At 33.0% G+C, this 6,903-nt stretch overlaps 1 pseudogene; it reads right to left on the reverse strand.

The window, feature by feature from the left end:
* Positions 1-4,334: 4,334 nt before the first annotated feature.
* On the reverse strand, positions 4,335-6,197 carry LOC122272769 (SCAN domain-containing protein 3 pseudogene; annotated as a pseudogene).
* Positions 6,198-6,903: the final 706 nt, after the last annotated feature.

Genomic DNA, 6,903 nt, shown 5'->3' on the forward strand with positions numbered 1-6,903 from the left:
ATTTGATATCATTAACTAACCGGAAAGAATTTGTTGCTATCTATCTTAAAACTAGTCAAAATGCTAAGGTATTTGACTGTAAATTATTTATTATACATTTATATAATTTTAAAAGGTATTTTCAAATGATAATAATTAATTATTTCTTTTCATAATGTTTTTGACTTTGATTAATACTCAAAATTAAAGCTTGAAACTAAAAGATTTGGTATTTTATTATTTCATAAAGTAATTCCTGGAAATATGACCTTATTATGCAAAATTTTATGCTTAAGCTATTTAGTTATGATCTGAAAGTTATTAAACAGCAAGGAAAGGTGTGCTTATTTCTCCGAAAGCTATGTAAACTTTCATAATAAATTCTTAGGAAAACAGTGTTCAATCAACGTCTGCAATTAAAATAATTAAAAGAAAATAACTATTTAAAACTCTTGAGTAATATTTTCAATTGAAATTTCACACTATTGCTAAATAAATAATTTAAAAAAAACATTTATTGTAACTAAAAATAAGATAAAAATTTAAAAATAAAGTTTCTGTATAGCAACGATAACAGATGAAAATTTATCGGTTTAAATTTTATCTCAAACATTTTCAATTATTTTTACTAACCAGTGTTATTGAATAAAACATAATGAGATGAAATAAAAATTTATTTCGAAATTATTTATTTTAGAATTTATATTAGTCTGAATAAATTTAGATAACTTTTTTCAAATAAGTAAATTTTACTTCACATATAATTTTATAACTTTTTAATGACCGTTAATCCATTGAGTAGATATCATTGTTTTCTTTCTCCCATTTTACAAATAAAACTCGAATTTTTTATTAGTTTAAGATAACATGCATTTCATTAAAAGTAAATTATATATTAGGGGAACCGGAAAGTAATGTCGTTTCGGCCCCATTAAACATTTGTTAGTCTTAACAAATTCCTTTTTTTATCCATTTCTATTCATTTTTGATCAGGCATTGAAAGGTTGTTGCTAACGAGGGGGAATACATTATCGATTATAAATAAAATCTTCACAACATATGCACCGAAACGATATTACTTTCCGGTTTCCCTAATACTTCTGTATTTATTGGTAATAACTATAAAGGGAGGTAGGAAACAGCACAAATTACGAGAATTGTATAGCAAAACGTGATCAGAACTAAAGTCGTTTCTCTATTTTAAAGATTTTCTTTGAGAGCCTGGGCCTGGTATATTGATTTATCTAAATTATCTTAGTTTTATGTTAGTATAAGTTTTATCAAAATTTGCTTTCAAATAGAATCACATTGAGGGAAAAAATTACGCTTCAAGTCATGTAAACAAATACAAACATTTTAAACTTAGAGGCAAAGAAAATGAGGCTTATTATCAACAATATAAAAGTAAAATTTTGAAAATTAATCCTAAGACAATTTAATGACATATTCTTAGAAAATAATAAGCTTGAGGTGATAAGCGTTTTTACGTATCTTAGAAGTATAATTAGCAACAAAAGGGAAACTGATAAAGATATACGAAACAGAATAAACAAAGCCCAAAGCAGTTACGCCAGGGCTGTCCAACTGGCGACCCGCGGGCCGCATGATGCCCTCCAACACATATTGTGTGGCCCGCCAACTTCTTATTCAGGCTGATCGGCCTCTGTTTTCCCATTAAAATGTAAACAAATTGTTTTATAATCCTTCTGTTCTATTGTTTTATAATTAATAATTCAACTATTAATTGTTATTGTATAAGTGGTAAGAGGTTATTGTTCAACTTTTTCAAACTGCTGTCCGCCAGGTGATCAGTGACCGGAATTCTGGCCCGTGGGCTCTTTGCAGCTGGACAGCCCTGAGTTACGCTACTCTCAATAAATTCAGGAAAAACAGAAACATAAAAAATTCAACGAAAATTAGAATTTTCAATACTAATGTTGAATCTGTCCTACCATATGGATCTGAGATATGAGACTGCAATAAAAATGATATGGAAAAACTTCAAGTATTTATTAACAACTGTTTAAGAAGGATTTTGCGCATCAAATTATTCCATAAAACTTGTAATGCAGAAATCCTTAGAAAACTAAAACAGAAAACAGATTGATTTGGAAATTAAGAAAACGTAATGGAAATGCATTGGTCATGTTCTACGTAAACTTGAAAAATTTAAGGTATAACAGGTTTTTGTTAGAAATCCTGAGGGCAATAGAAAAAGAGGAAGACCTAAAAATACTGGTGCAGGACGATTGCAAAAGAATTGAGAAAAAGACGTGGAGAGAGGCAAAATATCTGACCTCAAAGAGGGTAAGATGGATAGCTATGATGGAAGCCCTTTGGGAGTGAAGAGGAATATATGTGTGTGTATGTAAGAAAAAGTGTGGTCAAATTTATCAGAATATGGTAAAATTTACTTTGTTCACCAAAAAGTTTTTTTTACCGAATTTTACCGAAGCTCTATGGCTATAATTTTGGTAAAATTAACAATAAAATAATGTTTCATAATATGTGATAAAATCAGATAAATGTTGTAAAATTTGGTAATTTTATCATAATGCTTTAAATCATAGTATAAAAACCATTTATGCGGTAAATTAACTTTTCAGTTTTGTGTGTCTTACTAAATGTGTTGTAATAAAAGTCATGATTTCGAAACATAGAATATCTGATGAAACGTCACCATTTTATCGTAAAAATTACTTAATGAATATTTAAAAAAACCATATATTTGGGTTTTATTGACCAAAATTGAGATGTTTTTTTTACCAGAAATGTCATTAACATGCAGCACAGTAAATTTACCAGAATTGTTTCTCCGAGCAGAAACTGCTGCTCTATTGTAGTTTATTGATTTGTTAACTAACTAAACTCTCTAGATTTATTTGCCAAATCTAACTACGATAAAACAGCAATTTGCGAAACAACTGGAATACAATTTTCTAGAATAATTTTTCGAAAATATTAATCTGATTAGATTAATATACCCCTTTTCAAATTTAATACCTAAAATTTTAAATTTCTTGAGGTTCCACTTGACGTTAGAGAGCCACTTTTACCTAGATTTCTAATAGTAAATTTTAAATAATTACTAATATCAACAAATCCAAATTTCTAATATTACCAAACTATTGAGATTGGAAACATGCACAAATCTTATCAAATTACAAATAACTCAAGGGAATGGATGTATTGGTCCTTGAAACTAAAAAATATTCCCCAAACCGGAGTATGAATGTTATATTTTAAATATTTTGATTAATATCAGTTATAAAAAATAAATATAAAGATTTATTCTTTTCTGTTACTTTTTCCCACATTTTATAATGCTTATTATCGAAAGATATTTTTCTCAACTTAGGAAATAAAGGTATTTGGGATTTATGCATGTAAAATTTAAATGCCAAGTGTGCACATCCAAAGTTAATTTGATAAAGAATCAAAAAATCCTTAAAGATTTCTAAATCTGCTTATAATATAAAGAACAGAAGTTCGTTTGAAATATTTCTCGAAAAGATTTCCTTTTGAAATAAATAGATTATCACGCTGCATCAAAAATTTATTCCTGAACATTTTCTTATTATAATTTTCGACTCGCAGTTGCAAATATTTCTTTGATCATTGGTGCATCTGAAAATGAACAGATCGTAAATAGAATGTATGCATGCGTGTCTTAATTTAATCTTTATCAGTTGTAATAGTATGCAATACGCTCATTCCGACGAGTTGAATTACTGTCTAAGTGTTTTTGATTTAGAAAGATTAAAGGCAGTTCAGAAATATATTGAACTTAACCGTAAAAAGATTTTAGTTAGAAAATTAAAAATAGTTTGCCAATTAAAAGTAATACATTTGGTTCTTTAAACCGTAATAATAAAAAACTTTTAAAAATTGTAACTAAATTTCTATTTCTTTGCTGTTTATTTAACTTGGTATAATGTGCATCTATATAATTGGATAAATTGAATAAAATAAAATTTAGATTCATTTTGATGTGTTGTATGCAGTATAGGGGAGATACTTTTGAATTGAAGTACTGAATTATAAAGTATACTAATTAATTGGAATGCTTAAGAAGAGTTTTTACGTCATTAAAATTTCAACAGAATTCGTGGTATAGTACGTATATTTCGAGGTATAGCACGTTTTACATCAGTGTTCCCCAACCTTTTTATCACCGCGGACCTGTCAACGTTTGATAATTTTGCCACGGCCCACTGAGGGGGAGGGGGCATTGATTGTTTATATTTTAGATTATTTTGATTTTGTAATTTTAATTTCATTGTATTTAAACATACCTTTAAAATAAAATACAGTTACACCAAAAAATAAAGTGATTTAACTTACTTGACGTTGCATCAATGAGAACCCTGAGCTTGTTTCTTTGCAATAAGACGGCTCCATCTGGGGGTAATCGGAGACGATGACACCCGAAGTGTGTTGCTTATCTCCAGTTTATTCCGTTGCTTTGTTTTGGTTGCTGTTACTGCAGAAAATCCCGCTTCACACAGATAGGTTGTCGGAAATGGCAATAGGGATTTAAGTGCTGTGGTGGCAATCTCGGGGTATTCTGCCAAGACTTTAATCCAGAACACCGGCAGAGTTGTTGTTTCGAACGTAGTCTTAAAGCCGTCGTCATTTGCAATCTCCAACAGTTGATCTTCTTCTTGCATTGACAAGCTAGATTCACCTGATTTGTTGGCAAATGGGTCGCGGATCCATTCCTTACCAGCTCGTGGGTCTTTTGTGGTTGGGAAGTAGCGCTCGAACTCTTTTAAAAGCAAAGACAGGTGATCGTGAACCAACTGGGAGAATGAATCTTCAGGCTCTGTCTCGCCTAAAATACCCGCTAATGTCTGAAACATGTCGAAAATGCCTCTGTTCACGCGTCGTCCCCATAACTCCAGTTTGGCTTTAAAGGCAGCTACTTTGTCAGCCAACTTGAAAACAGTTGTCATTTTCTCCTGAAGGCACAGGTTGAGTTCATTCAGCAGGTTGAATATGTCACACAGGTAAGCCAGTTTGGTGACCCATACCTTGTCACTGAAATGTGCTGCCAGCGGTGACTTCTTTTCTAAGAGAAATCTTTGCAATGGCTCTCGCAATTCAAATACTCTCAGTAACGATTTTCCTCTGGATAGCCATCTTATTTCTGTGTATAACAGAAGGCATCTGTACTCTGCGTCCATCTCCTCACAAAGCTGCTCAAACAGGAGCGAGTTAAGGACGTGTGCTTTGATGTAGTTAATAACTTTAACGACATCAATCAATACGCTGTTAAATTCTGGTGACATTTTTCGGCTTGCTAGCACTTCCCTGTGAATGAGACAATGTGTAGCTTCACTTTCAGGTGCAACTTCCTTAATCCGAGCAGTTAAACCAGATAGACGTCCGGTCATAGCAGCAGCTCCGTCTGTGCATATGCCTACACAAAAGGACCATTTTAGTTGTCTTGATATATAACCATCCAGCGACTTGAACAGTTCTGCTCCTGTGGTGTTGGTTGGCAAAGATAGTGCACATAACAAATCCTCATGCACATCTTCCTGATATAGATATCGCACATAAACAAGTAGTACTGCCTTGCTGTCAATACCTGTAGATTCGTCAACCTGGAGTGCGTACCACGGTGATGCATTAATCCTCTCCAACAATTGCTTTTCAATGTCTTCGGCTATTTCCTCAATGCGTCTAGTCACAGTGTTAGCCGACAAAGGCACATGTGCTATTTTTTCCACAGCAGCTTCTCCTAGTATTTCACGGCAAATGTCTTTAGTGGCGGGCAAGATTAATTCTTCACCAATATTGAATGGCTTTTTAGCTTTAGCAATGCGGTTAGCCACCAAATATGATGCTCTTAGTGCACTCTCTTTTATTGATGTGGTGGCCATCATAAATTTTTTCTGTCCTTCGTGTTCCCGTTTTTTTCTTTCAAAATACTCCAGGGACTTGTCTTTTAATCCAGGGTGCTTGGCGTTCAAGTGGCGAAGCAGTTTTGAAGGTTTCATTGCGTCATTAGAGAGTTGATCGCCGCAAACTATGCAGAGCGGTTTTGGTTTGTGTGAATCGCCTGTCCCGACAAAACCATACTTCAAGTAGGACTCATGGTATTGTCTGTTAAAAGTTGCATGTTTCTTTGATGTTGAAGGCTCTTCGGTCTCTTCACTGAGCCTTTTCTTTTTTCCAAGGAAACTTTCTAAGGACGTCTGTTTTGCATTCATGTTTGCTAACTTGTGAGTTAAATTTGTGCAGACACAATACACCCGTACACCAAGCACTGTTAAACCTGAGAAAGTACCCGTGAACAGAGAGAGGAGTGATAGACACTTTCTTTTTACAAAAAACAAACAAATCCGCATAAAGCACACAAAACAGTAGAGAGGAATCATGGTCACGTGGTCTTTGGGCGACTAAATGGCAGACGAGCCAGCTTCTCTTTTATAGCCTTACTATACACTCTCGCTGTGTGAGGCGTCAGAATCGAGAGAGAAGACGAAGATCTTTATTAGTTCCAATGCAAATGTCGCGTCGCGCTTTCGTTTTTTATTTATGATATTTACAGTTACGATGATTGTTTTTTTTATTAAAACTAATTGAATGAGAAAATAGTTGCAGAAGATTTCTTTTTTTTTTTTTACTTTTTAAAACATTAGAAAAATTATGTTACTACCTTCGGGGGCATATTTTTTTTAAATAAATAAAATTTTAATGGAACACAGATATTTTTAATTTGGGGTATAAACCTAGGAATTTAAATTCAGTTTCAATGAAATGGGCGGACCGGTACCATTTGATCCACGGACCGGTACCGGTCCGCGGACCGGGGGTTGGGGACCACTGTTTTACATCATTCGAAATTATGTACAAATCTGTTGAACAAATCTCAAGAACTAGAAATTTAATATTTTTTGTGAAGATTTTTTTGCT

The sequence above is a fragment of the Parasteatoda tepidariorum genome, chromosome 1 (assembly GCF_982258835.1).
Source record: "Parasteatoda tepidariorum strain Cologne lab strain chromosome 1, Ptep-v5.0, whole genome shotgun sequence".
NCBI classification, from domain to species: domain Eukaryota; kingdom Metazoa; phylum Arthropoda; class Arachnida; order Araneae; family Theridiidae; genus Parasteatoda; species Parasteatoda tepidariorum.